This window comes from Dasypus novemcinctus, chromosome 12, assembly GCF_030445035.2.
Source record: "Dasypus novemcinctus isolate mDasNov1 chromosome 12, mDasNov1.1.hap2, whole genome shotgun sequence".
NCBI classification, from domain to species: domain Eukaryota; kingdom Metazoa; phylum Chordata; class Mammalia; order Cingulata; family Dasypodidae; genus Dasypus; species Dasypus novemcinctus.
In genome coordinates this window covers 25256513-25272050 of record NC_080684.1, presented here as the reverse complement: position 1 = coordinate 25272050, position 15538 = coordinate 25256513, and the positions used below count along the sequence as shown (strand labels likewise).

Here is a 15538-nt window from a genome sequence, read left to right as displayed (position 1 = left end):
CACTGAATGTCAATGGATTAAACTCACCTATCAAGAGACACAGATTGGAAGAATGGCTAAAGAAATATGATCCATCTATATGCTGTCTACAACAAACCTAACTTAGACCCAGGGTCTCAAGGAGGTTGAAAGTGAATGGCTGGAAAAAAATCTTAGGCAAACTATAACCAAAAAAAGGGCAGGACTAGCTATGTTAATACCAGATGAAATAGACTTTAAATGCAAAACTATTATGAGAGAAAAAGATGGACAGTACATATTAGTAAAAGGGGTAATCTTTCAAGAAGAAAGAACAATCATAAACATTTATGCTCCTAAGGAGCGCCTCAAAATATGTGAGGCAAACACTGGAAAAACTAAGTGAAGGAATAGATGTCTCCACAATTAGAGTGGGGGATTTTAATACAGCATTATTATCAATGGGAAAAATATATCAACAGAGAATCAACAAAGAAACAAAGGCTTTGAAAAATGTATTAGAGGAGCTGGACCTAATAGACATATACAGAACATTACACCAAAATACAACAGGATATACATTTTTCTCAAGTGTACATGGATGATTCTCCAAGTTAGACTACATGCTAGGCCACAGAGAAAGTCTCAATGAATTCAGAAAGATTGAAATTGTACAAAATAATTTCTCTGAAAATAGTGGAAGGAAGCTAGAAATCTGCAAGAGCCAGAGACCTAAATTAGGAACCAAGATATGAAAGTTAAGCAACACACTCTTAGAAAAACAATGGGTCAAGGAGGAAATCTCAAAAGAAATCAGTAACTACCTTGAAACTAATGAAAATGACAATACAACATATCAAAACTTATGGGATGCAGCAAAAGCTGTGCTGAAGTGGAAATTCATAGTCAAAAAAAGAAGAATGAGCTAAAATTAAAGACCTCACTGCACACTTTGGGAAATTAGTAAAAAAACAACCTACTAACCCCAAAGGGAGAAGAAAGAAATAAGAAAGATCAGAACAGTACTAAATGAAATAGAAAATAAGAAAAACCTAGAAAAAATAAACAAAACAAAGAGTTGGTTCTTTGAGAAGATCAATGAAATTGACAAAACCTTAACTATACTAACTAAGACAAAAACAAGATGCAAGTACACAAAATGGGAAATGAGAAAGGGGATATCACCACTGACCCACAGAAATAAAGACTCTCATGAGAGGATACTTTGAAAAGCTATATGCCAATAAGATGGACAGTTTAGAGGAAATGGACAAATTTGTAGAAAAACATAAGCAGCCTAAAATGATGAAAGAAGAAATTGATGATCTCAACAACCAATCATAAGTAAAGAGGTAGAGTCAGCCATTTAAAACATCCCAACTACGAAGAGTCCTGGTCCAGATGGATTCACAGGTGAATTCTACCAAACATTCCATAAAGAATTAACACCAGTCTTGCTTAAACTCTTTCAAAAAATTGAAATAGAAGGAACATTGTCTAACTCATTCTATGATGCCACCATTACCCTAATACCAAACCCAAACAAAGACACCACAAGAAAGGAAAATTGCAGACCAACCTCACTTGCGGGCAGCGGCGGACCTCCGGGAGGGTCGGCGGTTGGCCAGGCGGGCTCTCGGGACAGGGGCTGCCTCATGGTCGAAGGAGAGGAGGGGGGTCGGCACGAAGCCGTTGGGCCCTCGCTCTCTCCGCTCAGGCACGGGGGATGCGCGCTGCAAGCAAGAACACCACGGAGACAAGGTCTGGGCACAAGTCTGCTTTATTGTTGAAGGGGACATGGTTTTATAGGGTCTAGGTTTAAAGGGACTTGATTGGTGCCGGCGGGTGCTGTTGCTTGCGTAGACGGTTACTGGACAGTAGGCGGTTACTGGACAGTAGGCGGTTACTGGACAGTAAGCTGGCTAAGGGGTTAGGAGCAAGGGAGGGGAAGGGGAAAGTGTGGGCTGTCTAGATAACGGCTAGGCGGAAGACGGAGAAGGGGAGAAGGAGGGGCAGCGCCGGCTGCCAATACTGGGTGGGAAGGAGACAGGGACACTCACTAATGAACCTAGATGCTAAAATCCTCAACAAAATACTTGCTAACCGTATTCAATGATATATCCAATGAGATATACACCATGACCAAGTGGGTTTCATCCCTGGTATGTAAGGATGGTTCAACCTAAAATCAATCGATATAATACATCATATAAACAGATCAAAGGGAAAAAAATCACATGATCATATATATAGATGCAGAAAAAGCATTTGACAAAATGCAGCCCCCTTTCCTGATTAAAAAACACTGCAAAAGATAGGAATAGAAGGAAACTCTCTGAACATGATAAAGGGTATATATGAAAAACACACAGCTAACATCATTTACAATGGTGAAATCCTAAAATCTTTCCTTCTAAGATCATGAACATGACAAGGATGCCCACTACCTCCTCTCCTATTTAACATTGTGTTAGAAGTACTTGCTCAAGCACTGACATAAGAACCAGATATAAAAAGCATTCAAATTAGAAAAGAAGAAATAAAAATTTCACTAATGCAAATGACATGAACTTATACATAGAAAGCCTTGAGAAATCTACAACAAAACATCTAGAACTTATGAGTTCAGTAAAGTCACAGGTTATAAGATCAATGTGCAAAAATCAGTAACATTTCTGTACACCCATAATGAGTAATCTGAGGAGGATATCAAGGAAAAAATACCAATTACAATAGTAAATAAAAAAATACCTATGAATAAGTTTAACTAAAGGTGTAAGAGACTTATACATAGAAAACTACACAACTTGTTAAAGGAAATGAAACTTGTTAAAGGAAATGAAAGAAGACTTAAATAAATGGAAGAATATTTCCTGTAGAAAGAGTAAATATCATTAAGATGCCTATCCTACACAAACAAAACTACAAATTTAATGCAATCCCAGTAAAAATCAACACAGCATTTTTAATGAACTAGAAAAACTAACTATGAAATTTATTTGGAAAGGAAAGAGGTCCTGAATAGCCAAAGACATGTTGAGAAAGAAAAATGAAATTGGAGGAATCACACTACCTGATTTTAAAACATATTACAAAGCTACAGTGATCAAAAAGGCTCTATATGAGCAATTTAATGTAGCCAATTTATCTTCATAGAATGCTTTTGCTGTTTTCTTCCAAACTCTTGTGTCAATAGCCAAACCAGGGTTGGGGTTGATGAATGAGTGCATTTCTGACTTGAATGTTATGTGGTATTTTCATTTACATGAATGACAAGAAAGAAGAAAGTAAAACAATAAAGATGTATGTGGGAATCTCAAAAAAATGAAAGGCATGGTATTGCCACAAGAATACATCTACTGAACAATGAAACCAAACTGAGAGTTTTGATATACATCCTCATATATACAGTCATCTCATATTTGACAAGGCCACCAAGCCCACTGAACTGGGAGAGAATGGTCTCTTCAAAAAATGGTGTTTGGAGAACTAGGTATCCATATGAAAAGAATGAAAGAAGATTTTCATCTCACACCTTGTACAAAAGTCAACTCGAGATGGATCAAGGACCTAAATATAAAAGCCAAGACCATAAAGACCTTGGAAAACAATGTAGGGAAGCATCTACAGGATCGTGTGATAGGCAATGACTTCATGAACTTAACACCCAAAGCACAAGAGCAAAACAAATAGATAAATGGGCTCTCTTCAAACTTAAGGCCTTTTCACCTCAAGAAATTTTGTCAAGAAAGTACAAAGACAGCCTACCCAATGGGAGAAAATATATGGTAACCATATATCTAATAGGAGTCTAATATCCTGCATATATAAACATTCCTGTATCTCAAAAATAAAAAGCCAAACAATCCATTTTTAAAAAATGTTCAAGAGATTTGAACAGATGATTCTCCAAAGAAGAAATGCAAATGGCTGAAAAGCACATCAAAAGATTTTCAACATCATGAGCTATTAGGGAAATGCAAACCAAAACTACAATGAGATACCATTTTACTCCCATTGACAGGCAGCTATTAAAGAATCAGAAGACTACAAGTGTTGGAGAGGATATGGAGGAATGGGAATGCTTATCCACTGCTTTTGGGAATGCAGAAGGATCCAGCCATTCTGGAGTACAATTTGGCAGTTCCTCAAAAATCTAGCTATTCCCAGCAATTCCACTGCTGGATATATACACAGAATAACTGATAATAGGACACAAACTAATATATGCACACCAATGATCATAGCAGCATTATTCCCTATTGTCAAAAGTTGAAACCAACCCAAATGCCCATCAACAGATGAATGGATAAACAAAATGTGGTGTATACATACAATAGAATACCACTCATTTTGTAAGAAGGAATACAGTACTAACACATGGGATAACATGGATGAATCTTGAGGACCTTATGTTGCATGAAGCAAGCCAGGCATTGAAGGACAAATACTACAAGACCTCTCTGGTAGGAATTAAGCAAATCAAATTGTCTCAGAAAGCTAGAGACTGAGACTAGATATTAGGCTTACAGGAAATTAGGGGGGAGTGGAAGATTGAAGCCTAATGGGAGAAATCTGTGATAAAGTGGAGATAAATAGTTGTGCAGGGAAGTGATAAGTTGGGGACATCGAGATATTACTGGGTGGGGCTTTTCAGGCTTGAGGGGGGTTATGGTTGGGAGGATGGATCAGATGGACCATGGAACTGGGAGCAATGTTGGGGGAGCAAGTGAACATGGGAGATTGTTAAGTATGTGGTTGAAACTATAATGTTGAGAAACTCTTTAGAAAATATAGTTAAGAAGGTTTATTGTTAAAAGTGCTTAATGGGGAGGTCATCTGGCACAAGGGCAGACTTCTAGAGAATATGTGAGAGTTCCTTGTCATAGTATGATATAACATTGGATAGAGACCCATACAATGAACGGGAAAGGTGTACCCCCATTCTGGGGAGGCCTGATGTTCTCAAAGAGAGGGAAGGGTGTCTCTCAAGATCATTGGTGGCTTCCAATGGGGGAGGATGGTCTAGTGTGTCAAGCCCTCAGCATTGTTGCAAGTATCTATGAATCAGATCCTTCAAGCAGTGAAGATTGGTTGTGGCTGTGGGCCATGAGGGGAGGGCTAGTGAGGAATAGAATAGATGCAAATAAGGTAACTGGGGGCCAATGGAAGTGTTCCACAAGATCATGAAACAATGGATATAGGACATGTTAAATTTCACAAAAAATTATGAAAGTGTATGGTCTAAAATGTAAACCATAATGTAACTAAAAATTTAGAAAAGTGTGCAATCTAAAATATAAATCATAATGTAAAACAAAATGGAACTATGGTTAATTGCTATGTTCCAATATCTGTACATTAGCTGTAGCAAATATAACATGAACATGTAAAAAGATCATTGCTGAGAAACCAGCAAGATGATGGCAGACCAAGGAGCTCCTAGAGTCAGCTACTGGTACAGGGCAGTTAGCAAACACCCAGAGCTCTCTGGCAGTAGCTGAAGCAACTGTTTGGGGGTTCCAGGAGGCCAGAAGAACATCCTGCAACATCCTTGGGGGAGTGGAAGGAGGAGACTGCCCATCTGCAGAGAAGACTTGTAAGTAGAGTGCTCCACATCCCGGAGGCCAGTGCCCATCCTCCACTTGAGGCACAAGCAGCCTTGGTAGCTATCCCATGGCTGGAATTGAAAGCTCAACTTCCCCAAAATGGGGGAGGAAGAGGTGGTTGGGCACCAATTTCAGCTATGATGAGGAAATTCAGTGGGCTACAGTATGATCCTGAGAACAGCCAAAGTTTGAGACTGTCCAGGTCAGAAAGAGGCCAGAGGCCACCATCTTAATTCTGCACCTAGCACGAGGGGAAGAGGGATGGACTGAAAATCCCAGTGCTGGTGGGGACCAGCTTCTTCCCATCCAGATGATATTGCAGGTCTAGTCTAGGCACCAGTGCCACCTCCAGCAGGGAGGAAGCTGTGGGGACCTGCACCAGTCTTTCCAGGAAATTACAGGCCAAGCCCAGGAGCCCGGTGATTATCCTACTCTGGTGGCACAAGCCGCCCCAGGAGCTGCTCTGTGATGGGAATTGGAAGCTCCATTTCCAAAAAACAGAGAAGGAGGAGAGAGTTGGCTGCCAATTTTAGCTACTGATTGGGAGACTCGGCTGGCTAAGAGATAACCCTGGGAACAGCTGGGGTAAGAATCAGCCCAAGTCAGAAAGAGGTCAGTAGCTGCCATTCTGACTCTGCAGCCAGCCTGAGGAGAAGCCAGGCTGAAAGTTTCTTTCATTCAGATCTGCCTGCAGCCTGCCTAGGCTTCAGCCCCACCTCTGGCAGGGAAGAGGATGAGAAGTTCTGAACCAGCCTATACAGGTAACTAGAGGAAACTTTGACTGGCATACACTGAAAATCAGAAGTCTACCAGGGTAACTGTGGTCATCTTAGAACCCACACTGCATAGATTGATGCCCACACCTGCAGCTCCATCCCTGCCCCAGATGGGGGAGAAAGGGATGTGAAACTCCATCAGTCTTTCTCAGTAACAACAGTCTAGGCCTTTACATGGATTTTTCCACACAGCTGTGACTCTGTCCCTATCCCTGGCAAAGGAGAAAGTTGGAAGAAGCTTCCTTGGAACCTGGTGCAATCAGGGCAGCTTGAGCCTCCACAGCTTACAGCACCCACTACATGCTTGACTCCTACTGTATAACCAGCAAGGGAGAAATGATAGGGAACCCTAAACTGGAGAGAAAATCTGCACCCAGAAAAAATACTCTAGTAAGCCAGATGCAAAGACACCAACCAAAAATTACAGTCCATATCAAAAAAAAAACAGGAAGCTATGGCCCTGTTAAAGGAACAAGATAAGCCTCTGATGACATAAAGGAGTTGAGACAACTAATTATAGATGTTCAAACACATCTCCTTAATAAATTCAATGAGATGGCTAAAGAGATTAAAGTTATTAAGAAGATATTGGATGAGCACTAACAAGAATTTGAAAGCATAAATAGAAAAAAAGCAGATCTTATGGGAATGAAAGATGCAATCAATGAAATTTTTAAAAAAGCATTGGAATCATATAATAGCAGATTTGAGGAGGCAGAAGACAGGATTGGTGAACTTGAAGAAATGGCCTCTGAAAGTGAACACACGAAAGAGGAAATCCAGAAAAGAATGGAAAAAATCAAACAAGGTCTCAAGGAACTAAATGATAGCAAAAGGCATACAAACATACAAGTTATTGGCATCCCAGAAGGAGAAGAGAAGGGAAAAGGGACAGAAGGAATATTTAAAGAAATAATGGTAGGAAATTTCCCAACCCTATTGAAGGACATACAGATCCCTATCCAAGAAGCACAATGTACTCCCATCCGAAAAAATCCAAATAGACCAACTCCAAGACACATACACATCAGAATGTCAAAGGCCAAAGACAAAGAGAGAATTCTGAGAGCAGCGAGAGAAAATCAGTGCATAACATATAAGGGATATCCAATAAGATTAAGTGCTGATTTCTCACCAGAAACCATGGAGGCAAGAAGACAGTGGTCTGATATATTTAAGATACTAAAAGAGAAAAGATTCTAGCCAAGGATCTTATATTCAGCAAGACAGGCTTTGAAATGGAAATTTAGCCTAATATTATAGTATGCCTAAGAGTTGCCTCATGGGAGCCTACTTACTGCTCAACTGTGGCCTCTCTCTAAGCTGAACACAGCATTTAAATACATTACATTTCTCCCAGTGTGGGCCAGGAAGTCCAGGGAGAGCCTTTCTGGCACTGAGGGATTACTACCAGCAACTACTAGCAATGCAACTGGAAAAGACCTTAATGAAAAGGGAGAAAAGATAAAGTCACATAAGTTTATTTGGCTAAGAGACATCAAAGTGAATCATGAGGCCATTCCAGAAGTTATGCTTATGCACATCTCAGCAGGCTCTCATAGACTGCCAACGTAGATACTACCCCAAATAGCAGGGCTCCTGAGGGTCTGGAGATATCCACACACTATAGTAAGGTCAGATAGCACAGGAGTTTGGTGCCTTGTCAATGAGACCTACCTTGGAATTTATTCTCCCAAGGGTGACAGAGTTGGACTCAGTTGTGGCTTCCCTACACAGGGCTCTTCTGTTCTATTTGAACCTACAGTTAGTTTTAGGGTTGGTAGTTGTCCATCCAAGACACTTATATATTTGGGTGTTCATGTGCCAACTGGGCCCAAATCTCAAAGGAGTTGCAACACCTACTTTACTGTTCTTTGGTCTCACCCAGGACAACTAACAAAGAGGTGATGATGGACAACTACCATACCAAGGAACCAAGAGGGTCTACAACTGCAAGAAAGAGAGTCCCATCCATTGGCTCTAAAGGATCACAGCTCCCTCTCAATTAAAGGTGGAGTGAACATCACCATCCCAGAATCCTCAGGATTGGAGAATGAACTATGGACTAAAGTAGACTTACTGGTATTCTACTATAGACTTATTGTGATTCTACCACTGGAAGAAATTTTATCATTGATGTGGAAGCAGAGGCCACTGGAGGTTCTCATGACAGGAAGAGGGAAAAAAACAGGTGTCATACAGGGGTATTTTTGGAACTTGGGAATTGTCCTGAATGGCATTGCAATGATAGATACAGGTCATTATAAATCTTGCAATAACCTACAGAATTGGGTGGCAGAAAATATAAACTACAATGTAAACTTTAATCCATGCTTGGTGGAAATGTTACAAAAAGTGTTCATCAATTGCAATAAATGTACTGGACTAATGAAGGATGTTGTTAATGTGGGAAAATGTGGGAAGTGTGGGAATCGGGGTGTATGGGAATCCCCTATATATATATTTTTATTTTGTTGTTGTTCTCTATTTTTTTTAATGCTACATTAAAAAAATATAAGAGGTCTTCATATACCATCCACCCCCTCACCCCACTCCTCCCACAACAACAACTTTCATCATCGTGGCACATTCATTGCTTTTGGTGAATACACTTTGGAGCTCTACTGAACCACATAGATAATGGTTTACATTGTAGTTTACACTCTCTCTCAGTCCACAGAGTGGGCCATGGCAGAACATACAATGTCCAGCATCTGTCCCTGCAGTACTACCCAGGACATCTCCAAGTCCTGAAAATGCCCCCACATCATATATCTTCTTCCCTCTCTCTACCCTCAGCAGCTACTGTGGCCACTTTCTCCATATCAATGCTACAATTTCTTCCATTACTAATCACAGTAGTTCCATAGTAGAATATCAGTAAGTCCACTCTAATCCATACTCTATTCCTCCATTCTGTGTGCCCCAGGATGGTTATGTCCACTCCACCTCTGTATTGAGAGGGGGCTTAGATTCCACATGGATGATGGATGCAATTCTCCTGCTTGCAGTTGTAGGCACTCTTGACTCCCTGGTGTGGTGGTTGAACTTTTTCACCTCCCTGTTAGCTAGCTGGGATAAGTCTAATAATCCAAGGGTAGGATTTGCAAGTCTGCTGAGGCTCAGGGCCTGGCTGTCACATGGACTGTCAAGAGATTTGGGTCTCCTGAGTACACACCAACCCCAGCACCAACCACAGATCCAGTAAAAGAAGAGGCATGTGTAGAAAGGTCACATCTGAGTCCAACTCCATCACACTGAGGAACACAAACTCCAAAGTAGGGCCCCCTGACATGGCATTGAGCTCCAAAGCCATCTAAGTATCTTTAAAAAAAAATAGGTGTAATACTATGGCATTTTCAGCACATTGCATTTGTCCTGAATGATGTTGCAGTGATGGGTAGAGGCCATTATATATCTTGTCATAAGTTATAAAAATGTGTGGGAGAGAGTTTAAATTATAATGTAAATTATAATCCATACTTAGTGGCAATGCTCCATTATGTGGACATCAATTGTAATGAATATATCACACTAATGAAGGTTTTTGTTAATGTGGGAAAGGGTGACAAAGAGTGGTACATATGGGAATCCCCTACATTTTTTAATTTAACATTTATGTAATCTAAGTATCTTCAAAAATAAAAAAAGTATATCCTTTTTATAAATAAATTGACATGAATATATCTTAAAGACATTGTGTTAGGTCAAAGAATCCAGAAACATATGAGTACATACTGGGAGAAACCATATACATGAAGTGAAATAAAAGGTAAAAATAATGACTCTGATGGGAATAAAAATAGTGATTATTTCTGTGGATAGAAGCACATATGAAAGAGGAAGATGGAAACCTTTTGAAGTGATGAAAATGTTTTATATCTTGATTTGGATAGTCAATATTACGCCAGCATAAACATACATAAAATTTGTTGAGAGTTACACTTGTGTTCTGTAACTTTAGCGAACATTGTAATGTAAAACAAAAAAGTGAAAAAAAATTCCCATTCAATACCAATATAGTAACCAGGGATGCTTTAATCAATAATATTCAAAACTGCTAAACAAATATTTATATAAACTTTATTATGTTTTCATAAAAAATATGTATCATATCATTTTGACCCAGAAAATACATTCTGAAAATTATTCCAATGAGTGAATCAGACTGCATTTCATAGAATAGTTTTTGGGTTGTGAAAAATACAGGTGAAACTGAAAATGTTTTAGGCATCAGTTAATAAATGAAGATACATCAAAGAGCAATTTTTAATACTAGTGGTAAATAAAAGCAGGGATTTACACCAACAGTAAATTAATTAAACTGTGATAAAACATTAATGATGAAATGAATTAATTACCATAAATGATGTTATATAACTACATGTATAGTAATTTGCAATAGTTTTAGAGGCTTAAGAACATTTAACAAGTTATTTATCCATTTATACAAATTATATTGTTAATGTTCAAAGTTCTGCCTCCAAGGACGTTGTCTCCAAATAATCTTTGTTAGCATGATACTTTTTTCCCCAAATTTCTTTACACAGAAGATTCATTAGGGACTTTGTTGTTCAGACATTGGTTACCAAGACTCTTTTTTACATAATCAGACTTTTATCATATCAAGCAAATGTTGTGCTAGATATTGTCAAAAACTTTCCTGCCCTGAAATGTCAGAAGAGCAATGCTCATAAAACTGGAGAAGAATCTTAGCATTCTATCACCTTCATATATATATACATATATATATATACATATTTTTCTTATTTTTAACAGAGCTTCATTAGTTACAACATAAAGTCTGCATAACTGGTTGAAGATGGATATTTCTGAGAGCTGTATTCATTCCAGAGTTGTTGTGAATGTGGTTTTAGATTCACAAGCAATAGTGACCAGATATTCATATGAAAATCTTCATCCCAACTATAATTTTCAATTTAGAAGTCACAAGATGTGATGTTTCAGCGTAATATGATTGACAGTCATAATTGTAAGTGATATAATATTTGTCTTTTTAAATACATCAGTGTGCCTTTTATTATAGTCACAAACTTTGAAAATTTTAAGAAACTCCAAAAAATTCAAAACGTGAGTTATGATTTCTATATTTGGTAAAGCATCCATTTATATCACTTATTAAAATGTAGTTTCTTTGGACATATAAATGTCATTCTCTGGGAAATTTTTATGCACAAGAATCAATTAGCATTTAAATGAATTTAAATGTGTTACATATACAGAATTATATAATCTATATAGCAACCTCTCATTTAAAAAGATCTATACATGCACATAGTTAAAAAAGCATACTTATCCATCTCCCAAAACAATTACACTGAAGATATAACCCTATTAAAGATTGTTGTCCTAAATTTGAACATATATTTTGAAAGTAGAGTAAGCAGAAACCAATTAGTCACATTTCGCCATGAGACATCCTTCAAATCTTGTTATGTTATACCTTGTGATATGTTGGAAAGAAAAAAATTGTTTTTAGAGCACTGAATAAAGTCCAAAGTTGGTAAGGATGAGTAAATTAACTCAGCGATGTATATGTCACATAAAGATTAGAAGGCAATATGGAAGAAGGTAGGTAAGCAGCTAAAATATATTTCTACATCTCAATTTGATCTAATGTATTAATTGAATTTGTCGCTGTTTCCTGAGAGTACTATTTGTGTCAGGCCAACCATGTGTGTAGGTCATTTCTTCCTTATATTAGGCTAAAGCCCTGAGAAGGCCTTATATGTACTCAAACTCAGATAATAAGAACTGACTCTATCCCCACATCATTTTACACAGTTAAATGGATTGTGAAAAATACACGTAAAGTCTAATAAGCATTTAACATCAGTTAATCAGGATATATCAATATGCAATTTTTAATACTAGAGGAAGATGAATACAGGGATATATAACAATTGTAAATTAATTAAAATCTGATAGAACATTAATGATGAAATAAATTAATTGCAGTAAATGATGATATATAAATACATGTAAAGTAATTTGCAATTCGAGTACCTAGTTTTGTAACTAACTCTCAATCTGTGGAAGAGCTATTAACACAAACATAGAATCACATAATCCAAGACTTCTGGTTTAATATCTCACAGATAGATGCTCTGTGGAATAAACTATGATCGACAAAGCTAAAAGATTTTATTTTACTCGAAGATCAGGCAAAGAGAAGGCAGTTTAATCATCATTAGCCGTGAAGCAGCTAAAAAAGTAAATAAAAGCAGAAACATTGAATCTCTTTTAAAGAAAAATCAAAAGAAAATACAACAACAGATTCAAAGATATAAAGAAGATTAAGTAGACAAATTAGATATCAACACAATATAAATTTGAAGTCTAAATAGAAAGGCAAGTAGTTTTATAGATGCACATGTGATACATATATTCATTTAGAAACATTTCCTGGACATTGGCTATGTATCTGGGATTGCATTAACTCTTGCAGGTAATTAAGGGAAATACATATATATACACACACACACACATTTACTTTTCCAGACCTTCAAAGATTTGTGGTCTTCTGTAAGTGCTCATGTAGTAGCAAGTTTCGATCTTTGTGGGAATTCATTGATGGGGGTTGAAGATAAAACCAACAGACTTTTAGTAGGAAACTTTCCAGGAGGCTTGAAGTGAAAGTTGAAAAATCAATGGATGAATAGAGGTTACCCTGGTGAGTTAAGAACAGGGAAAAGATATATTCTGAGCAGTGTTTACTAAAATAGCTGGCACATGGGACATGTTCAATAAATGTAGCCTATTAGCTCTATTTAAAAGAACTTATAGAGAGAAAGAGAGTAAGAGATGGATAAGGCTGAGTTTTATTTCAGACATGGTGAGTTTGAAGCCCATGTGGTATGATCCAGTAGATATATCAGATTGAATACATGTATCTGAGAATCAAATAGCATCATTCAAAATACAGATGCAAATTTAATAAACGTCCACTGGAAGACAATATTTTGAACCATAGAAATTGATGAATATACATAGCTAATGTCAGAATGTTTAGGAGTAAAAATGAATGAAGAAAATACTAGCAAATAACAAGAAATGGGTCAAAGAAAAAATATCATTTGTTGTGTTTTTGAAATTAGTTTTCAGAAGACCTTCACAAAAGAATAACTAAGTACAGTATGATGTAATATTCTGCATACCACTATGGAATATATGTGATGTCTCGGAACAGATGATTCTAAGGAGTCAGTTTTAGCAAGAAGAGAGCCAGGTAAGTTGTACATGTATATGTGTGTGAGTGTATGCAGGAATATGTAGAACTTGAGTTGTTCATGGGAGAAAACACACATGAACAGAAGCAGAAAAAAATCTTTAATCTTAGAGCTAGAATAGAAACGTCATATGATTACAGATGTACATGGTAAACCCAAGTTAGTTGAAATATAATAGCACTTTAAGAAGGAATAAAGTGTCAAGTAAATATAACAAAAAGAGAATTCTTGAGAGTCAAAAGACATCTTTACTCCCCAAGAATTTGTAAACCTATAGCAACGAAAAGATATCCTTTTCAGAGTCAGAATTAAAGCATAATTTTTTTAAATTGTAAGATTTTTAATTAAAAATTAATATTAAGATTAAGTATGAGTAATACCAAATTTAATAAAATGTCTCTGAATATTATATGTAGACTGGACAGAAGTTAGGAGTCAAAAATGAGAAATGGTACAAAACAAGTTTCATTCTTCTGGGCCTGGCAAACCATCCACAACTGCAGATTCTGATATTCCTCTTACTCTTTCTCACCTATATGTTGAGTATAACTGGGAACTTGGTTACCATCTCCCTTATCCTATGGTATTATCACCTTAAAATAGCCATGTATTTCCTACAAAATTTCCCCTTCTGAGAAATCTAATTCATCTCTGCATGCATTCCCAGATACTTGCATAAAATAGCAACAGGTGACAAGGTCATAACATATAATGCTTGTGCCAGTCAAATATTTTTTATCGACCTCTTTTCAATAACAGAATTTTTCCTCCCAGCCTCAATGTCTTATGACTGCTATGTGACATTCTGCAAACCACTGCATTATGCGACTATCATGAATATCACAGTCTGCAGAAGAAATGTCCTTTGCTATTGGATGGCTTGCCTGTGATTGTAATCCCTCCACATAGCCTGGGCCTAAATTAGGATTTTTGTGAATCTAATATCAATCATTTTATCTGTGATGCTTTTCTCCTCCTGAAGATTGCTTGTTCAAACACTTGTTTCATGGAACAGACTACTATAATCTGTGCTGTGTTGACCCTTATTATAGCACTCATGTGTAGTTTTATTCTACATTTGTACAATCAAGACAATATTAGGACTTCCCTCTGCCCATAAAAGGAAAAAAATTTTTCCAGCTGTTCTTCCCACATTATTGTGGCTTCTATCACCTACGGCAGCTGCATTTTCATCTATATCAATCCTTCAGCCAAAGATGCATTGGCGATTAATAAGGGTGTATCAGTGCTCAGGACTTCCATTGCTCTTTTGCTGAACCTCTTCATTTGCACCATGAGGAACAAACAGGTAAAACAAGCCTTCAGAGACTCAAATCAATAGAACTGCAATGTTTTCTAAGAAATAGGGACTCTGAAGTCCAATAAGTATATCCGGTAAACTCCCTAAACTCTCTAGTCAAGTTAACATTTTAACTCCACAAAACTCTTTTTCAAATATATCCAACGATAATAGTTATACTAACATATCATGTCTTTACTTCCAAATTAGGAATAAATAAAACTAAAATAAAACAAACATATATCTCCAAATCATAGCACAAGTGAAAAAATTATATCTTAATTTTCCTCCATTTCAAATCTTTCAAATAATTTATTCATTGAACACTCAAAAAACATTGAGTAATTTCTTTAGGCAAGAATTGTTTCAGGCACAAGAAATAGAGGTGAGAATGAAATCAGCAGAGATATTTTCCATTGTATACTAAAAAATTAATAAGCTTATGCAAAAAGTCAAAAAATTCAACTTGTACTCAGATGCATGTTTTTGTCATGGAAGCTTTCTTTTCCATAGAATTCTCGAAAAACATAAATACTAAAACTGTAAAATTATGGATTTTGCAAAGTATGTTGATTTAATAATCACCACAATTTAAAATTTTATTAGCTTTAAAAAAATAAAGTAACATAGTGAAAATGCATAATG

The 15538-nt window shown here is 36.9% G+C and overlaps 2 pseudogenes; one reads left to right on the top strand and one right to left on the bottom strand.

Annotated features, from left to right (window-relative positions):
- The window catches only part of LOC101410674 (olfactory receptor 6C2-like), a 43399-nt pseudogene extending 41784 nt beyond the window's left edge, over positions 1-1615 (bottom strand).
- Positions 1616-2096: 481 nt separating this feature from the next.
- LOC131280689 (olfactory receptor 6C2-like) lies at positions 2097-14935 on the top strand (annotated as a pseudogene).
- The last annotated feature ends 603 nt before the right edge of the window (positions 14936-15538 follow it).